The following is a 19,956-nucleotide window of genomic DNA, read 5'->3' as shown; positions in this document are numbered from 1 at the left end:
TATCAGTGCCTCTAGCTTACGAGTATTCAAGAGAGATGTATTCCAAGGACTAATAAAAAGATAAGTAATAAGCATCTACATACTTTTCTTCTTATTCATTTATAAGTTCTCATGTTCCAGACTTCACGCCCGTCTGCATTAGCCTTGCGTGCCCTATCGGCTACAGCGTTAGTCTAGCTTGCCTTTTCAGCCATCTCAACTTCACGGTGTCGGCCCAGCTACCGACACAACATTGGCGACGAGTTAAAGTTTTCTTTCTGATTGCTTACATTTAATTGTGTCATGGCTTCGCCACATTCTCCAGATGTACTGTCCGAATTTTATCGCTTGCAGAATCAGCAGACGCAGGCGTTACTGGATGCCCTTGGACAGCTCGTCCAGGGTCAACGTACCATTCAAACCGATGCGGCCACCGCCGCTTCTTCGCTGCCGTTGCCACTAAACGCTGTTGCACCTCCCTTTCGACCATACGTGGCAGCCGATGAGACGTGGCAAGAGTGGTCTCGCCAGTTCCACTTTCACCTCGCTGCCTACAGAATTCAAGGTAATGAGCGGCAGCCGTTTTTGCTTTCTTGTGTCGGTGTGTCCACATACCGTGTGATAGTGAAATTGTTTCCCCGACGCGACGTAGCAACTCTGTCCTACGAGGAAATTTTGTCTGCATTAGATGCCTATTTCAAAGAAACAGTTAATGTGGTTGCGAAACGGTATACGTTCTTTCGTACACAACGTACGGCCGGTCAAACTAATAGGGAGTGGGTAGCAACATTGCAAGGACTTACTAGGGACTGTGCCTTTGAATGTGACTGTGGTCTTTCTTATTCAGATACAATGGTGCGTGATGCAATTGCACAGAACGTTTCTGATGTTCGCATACGGGAGCAAATTTTGAAACTAGTTAATCCCTCCCTTCAACAAGTGATAGACATATTGGATAGACAGGACACACTTGACTGTGCTCAGGAATCTTTTGAAACTTCGCCAGCCGTGTGTAACATTAACCGGCCCGCTGGACGCGCTGCGCGGCCCGGTCAACTGCCATCGCACAAACAAACGCAGCTGCCGCCGCGCGCTAAGCCACGTGTGCCGCGCCAGCACACAAACGCAGTGAAATCATGCCCGCGGTGTGCTACTAGACATTCGCGTGAACATTGCCCGTCACGCCAAGCTATTTGCTTTTTCTGCAATAAGAAAGGACATGTTCAAAGTGTTTGCCAGAAAAAGCTCAGATCAGACAATCACAATCATTCCAGGCCCTTTGCTTCGCGCCGGAATCGAACCAAGGACACTCAGGCTCGTGGACCTTCGCCTATGGACATTCATGTCGTTAATTCCACTTCGTCCAGTGACACTTTCTCTAACAGTAGCTGTGTTCGTCCCACAAAAACTGTGCGTCGACGTCGCCGGAAATCACGTCAATTAGCAAGTGATTCTGTACCAGTGTCTGTTCCAATTGCACAAAACAGTCGCTCTTGTCGTCAGCAGGACAATAAACTTTTTGTGGACTTAGACTTTGAAGGCAAAGTGATACCATTCCAGCTCGATACCGGGGCTGCAGTTTCATTGCTCAATCACGACACGTACAAACAACTGGGCAAACCTCCGTTGCGTTCCGCAAATGTTAAGCTAACTACATATTCCGGACAGAAAATTCCTGTGTTAGGACAGTGCAGCCTTCTTGCAACATACAAGGGACAAACAAAACTTGTGTCATTTTACGTTCTTCGTTCTTCTTCTGCAGTGAACTTGTTGGGTCTAGAATTCTTTCAGTTGTTTAACATGTCTATTGTAAATCAGGTCCTATCAGTGAATCAGACTGTGCCTTCAGACAGTGTTTTTAGTGTATGTGAAGAATTTGCAGACATTTTAGCACCGGGCTTAGGTTGCGCTCAAAACTATGAAGCACATTTAGAACTGAAGGAAACGCGCAACCGAAATTTTTCCGAGCGCGCAATGTTCCCCACGCATTGCGTCAGGAGGTCGCAAGAACATTGCACAATGTAGAATCACAAGGTGTGAGTGAATGTGCGCAATGCCTCTTTCATTTCAGCTCCGCTTCATCGCTTACGCCGTACAGGTGTTCCGTTTCTCTGGACGACGGAATGCGAACGCGCCTTTCGCCAGTTGAAATCGGCGTTGCTTTCTAATACTTGCCTTACGCCATTCGATCCCCAGAAACCCCTTTTGTTGATGGTAGATGCATCGGATTTCGGGATCGGTGCTGTGCTTGCGCACAAAGTTGGCTCCCATGATCGCCCTATTGCCTTTGCGTCCAAATTGCTCTCGTCTGCGCAAAGAAATTATTCACAGATAGAGAAAGAAGCTTTGGCTCTCGTGTTTGGTGTTACTAAGTTCCATGATTTCTTGTATGGTCGTCACTTTACCATCATCACAGACCACAAACCTTTGACATCGCTTTTTCATCCGACCAAGCCTGTACCTCCACGTACAGCGCAGAAATTCATTCGCTGGTCTATTTTCCTCTCGCAGTACCGCTACGATATCTTGTATCGGTCCACTGCTAAGCACGGAAACGCCGATGCGTTGTCCCGTTTGCCTGTTGCTGAGGATAAAGCGTTCGATTCTTCCGAACTTGCTTGCCTGTTCATTGATTCGGAAACCGATGAAGTGGTCGAATCGTTTCCGATTGATTTTCGTCGTGTCGCTACAGCCACAGCTGCTGACCCTGTCCTTGCTACTGTTTTACGTTTTGTTGCTACGCAATGGCCTTTGTCAAAGTCTCGGATCGAGGATCCGTTGGTTCGCCGATTTTTTGCTCACAAGGAGAGACTTTTTGTTCGACGTGGTGTTTTGTTGTTGCGTTCTGATAATGATCAGTCCAGAGTCGTGGTCCCACGTTCGTTACAGTCCTCTGTTTTACGGCTTCTTCACCAAGGACATTGGGGTATAGTGCGAACGAAACAACTTGCTCGTCAGCACTGTACTTGGTTCGGAATCGATGCTGCGATTACGAATATGTGTTCTTCGTGCCCGGCGTGTGTCGAACAACAGTCCGCACCGCCGCGGAAAGTCTTTGCGTGGCCAAAAGCCACTTCCCCTTGGCAACGCTTGCACATTGATTTTGCTGGTCCATTCTGGAATGCTCGATGGTTGGTTCTGGTCGACGCCTTCAGTAATTTTCCTTTTGTTGTCCGGATGTCTTCCACGACGTCCTCCGCCACCATCCAAGCGTTGTCTGCTATCTTTTGCATTGAGGGTCTTCCGCAGACTATTGTTTCCGACAATGGCCCACAATTCATGTCCGCGGAATTTCAGTCATTCTGCCAGGCCAATGGTATTCAACATCTGACATCCGCGCCGTTTTCGCCTCAGTCCAACGGTGCCGCTGAACGATTGGTCCGGACTTTCAAGTCACAGATGTTGAAATTGAAAGAGTCGAATTCTCGGGAGGACGCATTGTTGCTCTTTTTATCTTCGTATCGCTCTCAGCCCCGAGATGGTCGCTCACCGGCGGAGTTGCTCCACGGTCGTCCTCATCGCACCTTGATGTCTTTGCTGCATCCGCCGCATCAGGTTCCTGTGCAGCGGCAGACTCCTGCTTTTGCTCCAGGCGACGTTGTATTTTATCGCAACTATCGAGGTTCACGGCGTTGGCTCGCAGGGCGCATTCTTCGCTGCCTCGGCCGCGCGATGTATTTGGTTTTGGGGGCCTCTGGTGAGGTGCGTCGGCATCTCAATCAGCTGCGCCTCTGTCGTCGCTCGGGTTCTGCCGCTCCCCGTCTGCATTCAGCGACGGTGCCGTCCGGTCAGCGCCCTGGGGACCCATCTACTGGCTCGCCTCATCCCCAGGTGTTACCGACGATGCCTTCCATTTTGCCCCATGGCGACGCGCAGCCGCCGCCGCCGCAGCAGCAGCAGCCGCCGCCGCCGCCGCCGCTTGTTCTCCCGCCGGCGCCGCCCGCATTCGACGCTTCGTTGCAGCCGCCAAGCGCCTCCCAGGGTGACGGGCCGCCGATCGCTTCCCGTGACCAGCTGTCCTCCGCCATGGAACTCCCGCCCGCTCCGGACCACATGACGTCATCGCGCGTCGGCTACCCCGACGCAATGGAGGTTGACCCTTCGGTCACTCCTGTCTCTTTACGGGCGCATACACCGCATGTTGACGTGCACCCTGGACTAGTTTTTCAGGCGTTTCCTAGCTCCCCTCGGACCGTATGGCCGGGTGCGGGTGGCACAGCCTCGCCTGTTGTTAGGCTCCCCACCTCATCGCATACGTCAACATGTGGTCCTCCCCACGGCGGGCGGAAGCCTTATCACACGACCGTTCGCCGATTTGCGGGGGAGGAATGTGGTGTCACCGCCAGACACCACACTTGCTAGGTGGTAGCTTAAATCGGCCGCGGTCCATGTAGTACATGTCGGACCCGCGTGTCGCCACTGTGATCGCAGACCTAGCACCACCACCAAGGCAGGTCTCGTGATACGAGAGAGCACTCGCCCCAGTTGTACGAGAACCTAGCTACCGCCCAGTTGTACGAGAACCTAGCTACCGCCCAGTTGTACGAGAACCTAGCTACCGACCAGATGTACGAAGCCTTTCTCTCTCATTAGCCGAGAGACAGAATAGCCATCAGCTAAGTTAATGGCTACGAACTAGCAAGGCGCCAATTGTATCAGTGCCTCTAGCTTACGAGTATTCAAGAGAGATGTATTCCAAGGACTAATAAAAAGATAAGTAATAAGCATCTACATACTTTTCTTCTTATTCATTTATAAGTTCTCATGTTCCAGACTTCACGCCCGTCTGCATTAGCCTTGCGTGCCCTATCGGCTACAGCGTTAGTCTAGCTTGCCTTTTCAGCCATCTCAACTTCACGGTGTTGGCCCAGCTACCGACACAACACGGAAGATAGACGCTGACTGTGGATATTGTATCACAGACACAGTCCCTTTGACTGTTCAGAAATGCCACTCAACCCGGCCAAAGATGCAAAACAATCACGCATGAGCAGCACCTATTAGATGCAGCCGATCAGTTCCAGTCATTCCACCAGGAAGGAGGTACACGGCTCGTGTTGTCTGTAGTTCAGTCACGTCTAAACTGTCAATACCGCGGTTCGATCGCGTCCGCATTATTTGTGCCAGGAAGAGCTCTCAATAAGGGAGGTGTCCAGACGTCTCGGAGCGAACCACAGGATGTCGTGTTACGACTCACACTGTGCGCAATAGGCTCCATGATTCGCAACTTCACTCCCGACGTCCATGGCGGCGTCCATCTTTGCAACCATAACACCATGCTTCACGGTACAGATGCGCCCACCAACATGCAGAATGGACCGCTCAGAATTGGCATCACGTTCTCTTCACCGATGACTGTCGCATATGCCTTCAACCAGACTATCGTCGGAGACGTGTTTGGAGGCAACCCGGTCAGGCTGCAGCAAGTGCAGCAAGGTGGAGGTTACCTGCTGTTATGGAGTGCATTATGTGGGGTCGACGTACGCCGCTGGTGGTCATGGAGGCGCCGTTACAGCTGTACGATACGTGAATGCAATCCTCCGACCGGTAGTGCTAGCATTTCGGCAGCATACCGGCGAGGCATTCGTCTTCATGGACGACAATTCGCGCTCCCATCGTGCACATCCTTTGAATGTCTTCCTTCATGATAACGACATCGTTCGACTAGAGCGGCCAGCATGTTCTCCTGACATGAGCCCTCCTGAACATTCCTTGGATAGACTGAAAAGGGCTGTTTATGGACGATGTGACCCACCAACTACACTGAGGTATCTACGCCGAATCGCCGTTGAGGAGTGGGACAATCTGGACCAACTTGTGGATAGTATGCCACGACGAATACAGGCTTGCATCAATGCAAGAGGACGTGCTACTGGGTATTAGAGGTACCGGTGTGTACAGCAATCTAGACCACCACCTCTGAAGGTCTCACTGTATGGTGGTACAACATGCAATGTGTGGTTTTCATGAGCAATAAAAAGGGCGGAAATGATATTTATCTTGATCGCTTTTCCAATTTTCTGTACAGGTTCAGGAACTCTCGGAACCGAGGTGATAGTTCAAATGGCTCTAAGCACTGTGGGACTTAACATCTGAGGTCGTCAGTCCCCTAGACTTAGAACTACTTAAACCTAATTAACGTAAGGACACCATACACATCTTTGCCCGAGGCAGGATTCGAACCTGCGACTGTAGCAGCAGCGCAGTTCCAGACTGAAGGGCCTAGAAACGCTCGGCTACAGCGGGCGACACCGACGTGATGCAAAACTTTTTTTTGATGTGTGTACAATACCCCTCGTCTAAAAGGGCACATTGGCGGACTGTCATTTGTCCTAAGGTGATTCATGTGAAACGATTTCCGACGTGATTATGGCAGCACGACAGAAAGTAACCGACTCTGAATGCGGAATGGCAGTTGGAGCTAGACACATGAGACATTACATTTCGGAAATCGTTACGGAATTCAATAATTCGAGATCCACAGTGTCAAGAGTGTGGCGAAAGTACCAAATTTCAGGCATTGCCTCTCACCACGGACAATGCAGTGGCCGGCTGCCTTCACTTAACGCAGCGGCGTTTGCGTAGATTTGTCATTGATGATAGACAAGCAACTCTGCGTGAAATAAACGCAGAAATCAATTGGGACGTATGGTGAACGTAACCGTTAGGACAGTGCGGCGACATTTGGCGTTAATGGGCAATGGCAGCAGGCAATCGACGAGAGTGTCTTTGCTAACAGCACGAGATCGATTACAAGGCCTCTCCTGGAGCGCTGACCACATCGATTGGACCCCAGACGACTGGAAAAACAGTGGTCTGGTCAGATGAGTCCCGATTTCAGTTGATAAGAACCTATGGTAGGGTCCGATTGTAGCTCAGACCCCTCGAAACCATGGACCCAAGTTGTCAATAAAGCACTGTGCAAGCTCGTGGTGGCTCCATGATGATATACAGAGAGTTTACTTGGAATGGACTGGGTCCCGTGGTCCAATTGAACCGATCGTTGATTGTAAATAGTTATGTTCGGTCACGTGGAGACCATTTGCAGACATTCATGGACTTCAAGTTCCCAAACAACCACGGAAATGAAACTAAATGATTGTGTGGCATTGTTGGCCGGGAGGCTTCATCCAGAGAAGTTTGGCGGCCATGTGCAAGTCTTTTTTGAGGTTACGCCATATCGGGTGACTTTCGCGTCAGTGTGTAAGTACGCTGTTTAGGTTTTTATGTTGGTAACGCCACGTAGCGCTCTATATGAAAATCACTGACTGTGCTGTGTGCAGTCTGTGGCTGGTTTGCATTGTCGGAATTTGCTATTGTAGTGTTGGGCAGTTGGCTGTTACCAGCGCGTAGCGTTGCGCAGTTGGAGGTGAGCCGCCAGCAGTCGTGGATGTGGGAAGAGAGATGGCAGAGTTTTGGAGAGCGGATGATCTGGACGTGTGTCCATCAGAGACAGTAAATTTGTAATACTGGATATCATGAACTGATATATATATATATATATATATATATATATATATATATATATATATATATATATATATATATATATATAATGACTTTTGAACACTATTAAGGTAAATACATTGTTTGTTCTCTATCAAAATCTTTCATTTGCTAACTATGCCTATCAGTAGTTACTGCCTTCACGAGTTAGAATCCTTTATTTAGCTGGCAGTATTGGCGCTCGCTGTATTGCAGTATTTCGAGTAACGAAGATTTTTGTGAGGTAAGTGATTCATGAAAGTTATAGGTTATTGTTAGTCAGGGCCATTCTTTTGTAGGGATTTTTGAAAGTCAGATTGCGTTGCGCTAAAAATATTGTGTGTCAGTTTAGTGTTGATCAGAATAAGTAAAGAGAGTAATGTCTGAGTACGTTCAGTTTTGCTCAGCTGTTTGAAAAGCAAATAACGTAAGAGGTTTTCAAGCACAGTAATTCATTAATTTTTCTAAGGGGACGTTTCAAGTGATGATGATCGAAAGATGATGAGGACAGTACAACACCCAGTCCACTAGTGGAGAAAATCTCCAACCCATCCAGGAATCGAGCCCGGGTCCGCGGCTTGGAACGCAAACGTATTACCACTCAGCTAAGAAGGCGGACCATAACGATGGAATGTTTGTGGATGACAGTGCACCATGTCACCGGGCTACAGTTGTTAGCGATTGATCTGAGGAACGTTCTGGATACTTCGAGCGAATAATTTGACCATCTACACTACTGGCCATTAAAATTGCTACACCAAGAAGAAATGCAGATTATAAACGGGTATTCATTGGACAAACATATTATACGGAGAACTGACATGTGATTATATTTTCACGCAGTTCGGGTGCATAGATCCTGAGAAATCAGTGCCCAGAACAACTACCTCTGGCCGTAATAACGGCATTGATACGCCTGGGCATTGAGTCAATCGGAGCGTGGATGGCGTGTACAGGTGCAGCTGCCCATGCAAATTCAACACGATACCACAGTTCATCAAGAGTAGTGAATGGCGTATTGTGACGAGCTAGTTGCTCGGCCACGATTGACCAGACGTTTTCAGTTGGTGAGAGATCTGGAGAAAGTGCTGGCCAGGGCAGCAGTCGAACATTTTCTGTATCCAGAAAGGCCCTTATAGGACCTGCAACATGCGGTCGTGCATTATCCTGCTGAAATGTAGTGCTTCGCAGGGATCGAATGAAGGGTAGAGCCACGGGTCGTAACACATCTGAAATGTAACGTCCACTGTTCAAACTGCCGTCAATGCGAACAAGAGGTGACCGAGACGTGTAACCGATGGAACCCCATACCTTCACGCCGGGTGATACACCAGCATGGCGAGACGAATACAGGCTTCCAATGTGCGTTTACCGCGATGTCGCCAAACACGGATGCGACCATCATGATGCTGTAAACAGAACCTGGATTCATCCGAAAAAATGTGGTTTTGCCATTCGTGTCTGTGATGCAGCGTCAAGGGTAACCGCAGTCGTGGTCTCCGAGCTGATAGTCCATGCTGCTGCAAACATCGTCGAACTGTTCGTGCAGATGGTTGTTGTCTTGCAAACTTCCCCATCTGTTGACTCAGGGATCGAGACGTGGCTGCACGATCCGTTACAGCCATGCGGATAAGATGCCTGTCATCTCGACTGCTAGTGATACGAGGCCGTTGGGATCCAGCACGGCGTTCCGTATTACCCTCCTGAACCTGCCGATTCCATATTCTGCTAACAGTCATTGGATCTCGACCAACGCGAGCAGCAATGTCGCGATACGATAAACAGCAACCGCGATAGTCTACAATCCGACCTTTATCAAAGTCGGAAACGTGATGGTAAGCATTTCTCCTCCTACACCAGTCATCAAAACAACGTTTCAGGATGCAACGCCGGTGAACTACTGTTTGTGTATGAGAAATCGGCTGGAAACTTTCCTCATATCAGAACGTTGTAGGTGTCGCCACCGGCGCCAACCTTGTTTGAATGCTCTGAAAAGCTAATCATTTGCATATTACAGCAACTTCTTCCTGTCGGTTAAATTTCGCGTTTGTAGCACATCATCTTCGTGGTGTAGCAATTTTAATGGCCAGTAGTGTATGTCGGCCGAGATGTATCCCATCGAACATGTATGGGACGTAATCGAGAGTCCAGTTCGTGTAAAAAAACCTGCACCGGAAACACTTACGCAGTTATGGACGGCTATAGAGGCAGCATGGCTCAGTATTTCTGCAGGGGACTTCCAACGGCTTGTTGAGTTCACACCACGTCGAGTGGCTGCACTACGCCGGGCAAACGGAGGTCAGACACGATATGCTATGACTTTTGTCACCTCGTTGTACTGTTCCGAACTACACGGCCGCAGCTCAACTGTGAAAGTTTTCTGTGGTGATGCGGTATCTTCATTATTAACAGTTACAAAAATTTATCATTTGAGACCATGTTGTTGTTGTTGTGGTCTTCAGTCCTGAGACTGCTTTGATGCAGCTCTCAATGCTAATGCATCCTGTGCAAGCTTCTTCATCTCCCAGTACCTACTGCAACCTACATCCTTCTGAATCTGCTTAGTGTATTCATCTCTTGGTCTCCCGCTACGATTTTTACCTTCCACGCGGCCATCCAATGCTAAATTTGTCATCCCTTGATGCCTCAGGACATGTCCTACCAACCGATCCCTTCTTCTAGTCAAGTTGTGCCACAAACTTCTCTTCTCCCCAATCCTATTCAATACCTCCTCATTAGTTAACGTGATCTACCCACCTAATCTTCAACATTCTTCTGTAGCACCACATTTTGAAAGCTTCTATTCTCTTCTTGTCCAAACTATTTATCGTCCATGTTTCACTTCCACACATGGCTACACTCCATACAAATACTTTCAGGAACGACTTCGTGAATTTAAATCTATACTCGATGTTAACAAATTTCTCTTCTTCAGAAACGCTTTCCTTGCCATTGCCAGTCTACATTTTATATCCTCTCTACTTCGACCATCATCAGTTATTTTGCTCCCCAAATAGCAAAACTGCTTTACTACTTTAAGTGTCTCATTTCCTAATCTAATTCCCTCAGCATCACCCGATTTAATTCGACTACATTCCATTATCCTCGTTTTGCTTTTGTTGATGTTCATCTTATACCCTCCTTTCAAGACACTGTCCATTCCGTTCAACTGTTCTTCCAAGTCCTTTGCTGTCTCTGACAGAATTACAATGTCATCGGCGAACCTCAAAGTTTTTATTTCTTCTCCCTGGATTTTAATACCTATTCCAAATTTTTCTTTTGTTTCCTTTACTGCTTGCTCAATATACAGATTGAATACCATGATTGAAGACCATGAGTAACAAAAATACATGCAACTTTATAACGTTGATTCTACGCATAAAACTCTCTCTCTCTCTTAGTTTAAAGTTTATTATCACTTCGATCCATAGCACACTGGACAAGGCTATAGAATATGTAAGTTATAGTACAGACAATAGAAATTATTTAACACTTTAGAGCTCAGTATCATATCCGCATGTAATGGTGAAAGCTAGATAGGAAGAAAAAGCCTAAGACGTGGGCAATCACGGGAACGGGAAACAAGAGTTTTGTCACAAAATTTCGGCATAGAGAGAGAGAGAGAGAGAGAGAGAGTAGCATTGCGCCACAGCGACGCACCGGAGTACAGGCAAACGCACGCGATCTGTACGCGCAGAAGCGAGCTGCGCATGCGCGAGGTTGGTGCCTGTCCCTGACCTAGGTTGCCGGTTGTGGGGCTGCGTTAAAGATTAGCGACCAGCACGCGTCCGGCCACTTGCCAAGTCGAATTTCCTACCAGAGGGGAAACTGAAAACGATTTTGTTTAAAGCCGAAGGTCTCTTTAAGGTCACTCGTCGCGGCAGTGGGGATTTTTTGGCTGCTTTTCAAGGTACGAAACACGGTGTTCAGGGGATTAGACCAGGGCAGAAATTTTTTTAGCCGAATTTTTTAATGGCTTAAAACGTTCCTTAGAGAATTTATTTTTAATAATCATTCATACAAAATGTGCCGTAAGTGTTTAAACGTGTTAAAACCGCGGTTTGCTGTATGGGATCTGGCGCAACCGAGCACTCGAATCAAACTGATGTAATACCTTCCGGCCACTCGCCAAGTCGAATGACCTGTCAGAGGGGAAACGGAAAACGATTTTTGTTAAATCCGATGATCTTTTTAAGGTTACTTGTCGCGGATATTTTGGCTGCCTTAGCGTGCGAAATGTAGCATCAATGGTATAGACCGCGGTAGAAATTTTTTATCGCCAAAATTTTTTATTGGCTTAAAATGTGCCTTAGGGAGTCTATTTTTAAGATTCATTCATTTAAAATGTGCTGTAAATGTTAAAATATCTCAAAACCGCGATTTTCTGCGGGGGAGGGGGGGGGGGGTTTGCGCAAACGAGCGCTCGAATGCAACCGATGTACTACTATAACAGTTATCGACGGAATAAGGGTCCTGTTATTTGCGGATAGAATCACAGATGGCATCAGTATCAACTAAAATACTATTCTTAACAAGAATTATTCACAGCGCCACCAATTTCACAAATTTTTTAAAAATATGCCTACGTACCACGTTTGACAATATCATGAGTTTCAAAGCAGTTTTTGAAATTTTTTTCTAGATTGAAAACTGTGGCGTTCAGAGCTCCCACCTACGCGCCTGCACTCAGCGAAGGCCTTTCGTCAGTGTCGTGTAGTGTCCTCTGTGAGCAAGTTTGTTGCATAAAAAATACACAGTACAATTTTAAGAGAGTACAATAAAGGTCTAAAGACAGTTTTGTAATTTGTTTGTCATTTTATTGAAAAAAATCATGAATATCTCTTCTTAAATCGAGCGTCGCCCTGGCCTACTCCCTTATCGACCTGCATAAGAAAAGGTCTTTGTAAAAAATCTGTCGGTTTTACCAAAGCTAGGAATAACAGCTAGTTTTCGATTATCAGGGTGCAGGTTATACCGATTTGTATTATCCACTCATAGTTCAGCTACGTTCAGAAAACTAAAATAACGAAGCTGAAGTATTCCGTTTTAGTCAGAACCAATACCTTCATTTAAAGTATACTACTCTGCATATGTCTCATGTTTTAATGCCGAAAGAAGATAGGACCCCAGTCCAACCTTCGGACATCCTCAGTTTCTGGAAGTCCCTGGATGTGTGCATGCAACCCATGGCATTTACTCGTATAAGACTTGGAGCAACGTGAAGATAGCAACAGTTCGCTCGTAGACGAAAATTACGAGGGTTGTTCAGAAAGAATGCACCGCATTTTTTTTCTCAGCCGAAAACAACGTTACGAATGCGAAACGTTACGCATGTATTATTTGAAGTTTCCTGAGTGAGCGCGCCAAGTTTCCGTCACTTTCGGCAGATAGCATAGCTGCAGGACAGTCTGTAGGTGATGTACGTTACAAGCAACGTGCCGTCATGGAATTTCTCATTGCAGAGAAAGAAACTGTGGGAAATATTCACAAACGCTTGTGCAAAATCTATGGTACATCTGCTGTCGATAGAAGTACAGTTAGTCGCTGGGCAGGGAGGGTGACGTCATCAGAAGGAGGTTCGGCGGAGCTCCACGATTTGCAGCGGTCGGGGAGACCATTCACGGCTGTCACACCTGACATATTGCAGCGAGCTGATGTTGTCATCCGCCAGGACAGACGCATTCGTGGAAGAAATGTTGAAATGTGTGTGAAATCTTATGGGACTTAACTGCTAAGGTCATCAGTACCTAAGCTTACACACTACTTAACCTAAATTATCCTAAGGACAAACACATACCCATGCCCGAGGGAGGACTCAAACCTCCGCCCGGACCAGCCGCACAGTCCATGACTGCAGCGCCTGAGACCGCTCGGATAATCCCGCGCGGCATTCGTGGAAGACATTTTGAGGACGATGAGGAGGTGAGTCACAGAGTAAAACACTCGCTCCACCACCAGGTCAAGGATTGGTACTAACAAGGCATACACGCCCTTGTTTCGCGCTGGAGGAAGGCCATAGAACGGGATGGAGATTACGTGGGAAAATAGGGTGTGTAAATAAAACACCATTCTTTCGTGTGTGTAATTTTCATTATGTTCAATAAAAATTGTTGAAGGAAAAAAATGCGGTGCATTACTTTCTGGGCAACCCTCGTACAATACCTTCAGCAGAAAATTGCTTCGAGAGTTATAGTAGTGAGTAATGAAACTACTACTTTTCTGAGCGATATTGTTGATTAAATTTCTGATTGTGAATGCGTAGATGACGAAAACATCCACGAGTGGTAAGATGGTAATTCCTATAACCGGGATCTGAGTAGCTAAGTGACGTGGAAAGAGTGAAATGGTTCAAATGGCCCTGAGCACTATGGGACTTAACTTCTGAGGTCATCAGTCCCCTAGAACTTATAACTACTTCAACCTAACTAACCTAAGGACATCACACACATCCATGCCCGAGCCAGGATTCGAACCTGCGACCGTAGCAGTCGCGCTGTTCCAGATTGAAGCGCCTAAAACCGCTCGGCCACCGTGGCCGGTGAGAAACCCACTATCACGCACACCGAGCCACTAAAAATGTCGTGTGACTAGGGCCTCCCGTCGGGTAGACCGTTCGCCGGGTGCAAGTCTTTCGATTTGACGGCACTTCGGCGACTTGCACGTCGAACAGAGCCACTGAAGGGCGTTCATCTATTATTAGAGTATTCACAGCAAAATTATTTCACTATACCCATATTTCGACTATCCGCAAAATGGTAGCCGTCGTCAGGAAAACATGAATGAAAAAGAAGAACAGGGAAACTTCGAAGATTATCTGAAAGTGAACTGAAAGAAGGTATGAGACGTGGCTTAAGTTTACTTTCAACGTAAGTTGTCGGTTGTCGGTGAGTATAGCGTTAAAGCAATGGTATTTCAAGTAAGTTGTAGAATGTTTTGTGAAAACAAAAAGTAGCAGTTTCAGATAAAAATATGTGTGTATTGGCTTATACGTATTTTTCGGTTATTCCTGTAGTCTCGGATCCGCACTATCCAGGAAAATCGGGAACTTGCTGTATTTACAATGAAATACTCAGTGATACGACATTTTCCATACCTATACTAATAAAGAAAGTGAAATTTTGAAATGTCAATGTTTTGTACAGTACGCAATGTGGGACAAAGTAACAGAGCTTTCTATGAACTCTAAGGATACGACTATGTGTTGTAGAAGTTATGAATGAAATACAAACGACACTTACGTAATGTTCTACAAAGTTTATAGATTAACTAATCGATTTTTGGCTATTAGCTCATCATCAGGTACAAAGGTAAATACTTTTGTCTGTGAATTTTTTGAGAACAAAGATTTCAAGCCAGGTTTACCCAAAGAGTATATCAACTGCCTTTCAAAGACAACAGTTATGGGACAAATGCTTTACATGAGACTAAAATGAGAAAAATTATTTCAATAAATGTGAATTAAAACTATTTAGTTTATGTAAAATATATTAAACATTTAGTTAATGTAACTACTTGCCAAATTGTAACGATTACGTCTTTTTTTAAATTTTTTTGTGAAGGTGAGTGATTGCACAAGGTGGGATACATAAACAAAGCTTTGTTGGGGTGTCTATAGGACGCCCAAATGAGAAGATGTTTCAGGGAGCCCACTGATTGGTGGACAAAGTGATGAAGACAGTTAGAAACTAAAAAGTAAAGTTTTGCAGAGAATAAAAAAAGGCTTACGACAGTTAAATTAAAATGCAAATTAAAAAGTGAATGTCAGGTTATACGTATTTAATGCTTGTAAAACGATTACAATAATTTACAATAGTATCCATTGAAATAAGCATACAAGTGAGCCAGGGCTCGTGAAAGGAACAGCCAACAGTCAGACGGTGCTGTCGCGTAGCACTTAATTAATTTTACTGACGAATGATGTGAGAACCGGTACACAGAGCGTAATTCGTGAATGTATGCACAACGATGAAATAGTGTCAACCTTCGTAAACTGGTGGAAAATTGTGAACCGCGGAGAATGATCAACAAACTGTACATCGGGAGTGTGTGCGCTGACGCCGTGTGGCAAACATTAGACCAGCGATTAAACTACGCAGCATCTAACCCGAGATGCGAACAACGAAGTTCAGTGCTTTGTGGGTACAGAAGACTAATCCCTTTGTAAGTAGGCTGTTTAGGTTTTCTTATTGGTAACTCCACGTAGCGCTCTGTATGAAAATCACTGGCTGTGCTGTGTGCAGTCTGTGGCTAGTTTGCATTGTTGTCTGCCATTGTAGTGTTGGGCAGCTGGATGTTAACAGCGCGTAGCGTTGCGCAGTTGGAGGTGAGCCGCCAGCAGTGGTGGATGTGGGGAGAGAAATGGCGGAGTTTTGAAATTTGTAAGATTGGATGTCATGAACTGCTATATATTTATGACTTTTGAACACTATTAAGGTAAATAAATTGTTTGTTCTCTACCAAAATCTTTCATTTGCTAATATGCCTATCAGTAGTTAGTGCCTTCAGTAGTTTGAATCTTTTATTTAGCTGGCAGTAGAGGTGCTCGCTGTATTGCACTAGCTTGAGTAACGAAGATTTTTGTGAGGTAAGTGATTTGTGAAAGGTATAGGTTAATGTTAGTCAGGGCCATTCTTTTGTAGGGATTTTTGAAAGTCAGATTGCGTTGCGCTAAAAATATTGTGTGTCAGTTTAGTGTTGATCAGAATAAGTAAAGAGAGTAATGTCTGAGTACGTTCAGTTTCTGCTCAGCTATTTGAAAATCATATAATGTAAGAGGTTTATCAGCACAGTAATTCATTAATTTTTCTAAGGGGACGTTTCATATGTCGACCCTTAGCCGAGGATACCTCGCTGGAATCTTCTGATTTTTTCTTGTAGTTTGTGTAATTAGTGCAGCCTTTGTTTATTGCTAGCGCGTAATTGTAGAGAGAATTTCCTTTGTAGTTGTAGTTTTTCATTCTTGTACAGTAAAACAGTTGTGGCATGCATGTAGATTTGCACCAAGTATTTCGCAGCTGCGCTTGCAATTAACGAGATACTATTTTCAATGCTATGTTAATGTGTTTTCTTATTTTGCTCTTCAAATTGTGCTTTTCTGTGTTGTCGTGTGAAATATCGTGACAATAATGGTGTGTTAAAAACGTAATACTAGGCTCCAAAGTAAACTGAGAAATGACAGTGAAGACGAAAGCAGTGTGTTAGCGCCGCCGAGTAATGAATTAACTAATGTTCAAAGTAGTAATTTGGTAACTGTGCATAGGGAAATGGAGCGGGCTGCAAATAATGGTGTAGGCAGTGAAACAATTAGTGAACAGGGAAGCATTATCGATCGATCGGTCGGCAACAGCTCGCCTCAGGAATCCGAAATGTCAGGACACAATCTTGCAAATACTGTAGATTCAGGTTTTGCGTCTTCGCCGTTTCTCAAATAAGTCGTGACACATTTTCTGCTTGTCAAAATGTGAATGTTGCCGGTGCAAATGCACTGCCGAAAAGCATAGAGGAACAGATTCCAGACACTAATACATTATTATTGCAATTAATGCAACAAATGAAACAAAATCAGAGACAAACACAGCAACAGTTAGACACAATGGAACAAAATCAGAGACAAACAGAGCAAAAGCTTCAAAAGTTAGACACAATGGAACAAAATTAGAGACAAACACAGCAAAAGCTTCAAAAGTTAGACACCACTCTTGAACAAACACGTAAAGATTTAACTACTGAGTTACATAATATTGAATAGAAATCTCAAAAAGTCTGTAATGACGTAAAAACACAAATTTGTGAGCATTTTCAACCTATTTTTTTGGCGGCCTGAAAATTCATTACAGAATCACGAAGCAGCCATAAAAGAACTGCAAACCATTGTTCATGAAAATCATGAGACCTTGTGGGCTGAAATTGACTCAGTTGCACCTACCGATTCAGTTACGCTACTTGCAAAAACTCAGGAAAACTTAAAGGACACAGTAGATACTCTGAAAATTGGTTCAGAAAGACAAATGGAGGAAATTAGTTCATTATCACAGAAAGTAGTCGAACTTTCGGATCAGCTTAATAATTTATCTACGAAGGTAGATGTTAATCTGAATGACGCAAGACCGGTAGTTTTTAATGACACAGAAGAGTACGAACAAATTAGGAAATACAAACAAAATCAGAATCAAATTAATACGCAACACCAAAGAGAAATCCGGGAAGTACAAGATCAGCTGACACAGGTAATACAAGTATTACATATTTCAGAGGACACTCGCGCTCCAACATGGGAAGAGGGACTTAGAAATACGGAAAAGCCACAAAATAATAACACAGTGTATTTCGGAAATTATTTAAAAAATTGGCAAGGTGCACCAAACTATGAGATGGAACTGCCGACACGTCGTAACAATGACCAATATGCGGCTCGCCGACACGATGATTTTGACTATAAGCTGTTCATTACTACACGTAAATTCAAAACATTTAAGAATTCCGGCAATGACATTCATCCACAAGCGTGGCTTCATCAATTCTCCCATTGTTTCCCTCCCAACTGGTCATTATAGCACAGATTAGAATTTATGTGTGGCTATTTAGAGAATGAACCAGCTGTGAGATTGCGATCAGTCATTCACGATTGCCACAGTGAAGGAGAATTTTATCATACCTTCCTCTCAGCATATTGGTCTCAAGCTACACAAGACCGAGTAAAACTTAGCATCATAATGATGAAACATTTCGAACAATCTGAATTTTCCAATCTTGTGAAATATTTTGAAGACATGTTGCAAAAGAATCTGTACCGGTCAAACCCATACAGCTCCTCAGAACTCATCCGCATTTGCTTAATCAAACTACCTGAGCATTTACGACATATTATTTTGGCAGGACGTTGCAAAGACGACATTGAAGCTTTTCAGGGACTCTTAAAAGAATTAGAAATTGACACTGACAATCGCGGAACGCGAAAACAGGAACACAACGATTACAGGTCACATCCGTCACAATTCCGCGATGAAAAAAATAATAACTGGACATGACAAGGCCATTCTTACAACGCAAATCGTGACCAAAACAGACATCACCTGTATGACAACCACTGGCAGAGTAAGAGTTACAGGGAAAGATCACATTTCCGTAGTAATAAATATGACAGAGACAATCATAGAAACAGACAATATAGCAACCAGAACTATTATTATCGTGGGAGATAGAATAACTTCAGACAACAAAAGAAACTACAGGAACTACTGACATGACGACAGACGATATAATCATAACGACAGACGTGAATTTCATCAAAACTGGCGAGATTCAAACAGGGCTGGGTCCTCTCGGCAAGGTGAATTTGTAGAAGTTAGGTCTCCTAATCCCAATAACGACGCATGCCAACAAAGAGATAGCAGACAATGACTCGCACCGCAGGCAGCCACGTGCGCCGGCTGGCTCAGAGAAAAATAACAAAAGACGCTAACCTTGAGAAAAATTTGAGCATTCTTTACCGATGTACCATATACCACATGATAATTCCGTTGAAGGCGGAGCTCTGCATAGTAGGAAGAGTAAAGGCTTGCACCAAATTTCACATGTAAAGCCGTTTATTGAAAGATAATCTGCTTTTTAACTTTGTCTTTGCTATATAACTTTTCACTTTACATTACTAGTATGCTTTGTCAGACTTAGAAACTGTTATCATGCAACAATGTTTTGAAGTTAACTATCCAGTCTAGAACCTAGGGAACATATTTAGACAGTAATTACGAATGCATTGTTATAGTGAACAGACGACACAGTGTTATTGTGTGTGTACATTCTTGCTTGTTAGTTGCACGATTACGTAACGACTATAAGGCTTACATACTTAGAACATATACAGGTACTGCAAATGAGATTTTAATGCAACATTTTGGTTTACTTGAACTTACATTATGTATTTAAAGTACTTTCTGTGAGATATCAGATGACACAGTGGTTAGTTTATGTGACAGCTACACGATTTTATCACGACGCTACTGATGTGTGCCAATTTACAATATTGCTTTTCTGGTGTTTCTGTTTTATATCTGCACAGTTTTTCTGTATTATTCTGGAAAGGAAAACATGTTTTAGTAGTAACTTTTGTGGTATAGCTACAATGAGACAGTCTTTTCCGTAGCACAACAATACATTACAGCACAGTATTTTCTTCATCACAGCAATAAGCGTAATAACTAAGATATCTATACGCAATGCATTTCACTTTTGTTTATCATGAGGTAAGTACATTGACTTCTGCAGAACTTAGCTTTCGGAGGACAATAACTACGACACTTCCACAGAGATTATCTTACAGCAAGACACACATTTAGCGCTACAGGACACGCATTTGAGTGATTAATTTTGTACTTAAACCATTTATTTTTCAAGATTTTTGAATTACAAAGGAAGTTTTCCGTGATACATTTCATTCCATTGCTGTAATCTGTAATACCTGAGGGTATAATTACATTAATCCTCAGGGGGTAC

Source organism: Schistocerca serialis, chromosome 3, assembly GCF_023864345.2.
Source record: "Schistocerca serialis cubense isolate TAMUIC-IGC-003099 chromosome 3, iqSchSeri2.2, whole genome shotgun sequence".
Lineage (NCBI taxonomy): Eukaryota > Metazoa > Arthropoda > Insecta > Orthoptera > Acrididae > Schistocerca > Schistocerca serialis.
Note: the sequence above shows the minus strand (reverse complement) of the source record.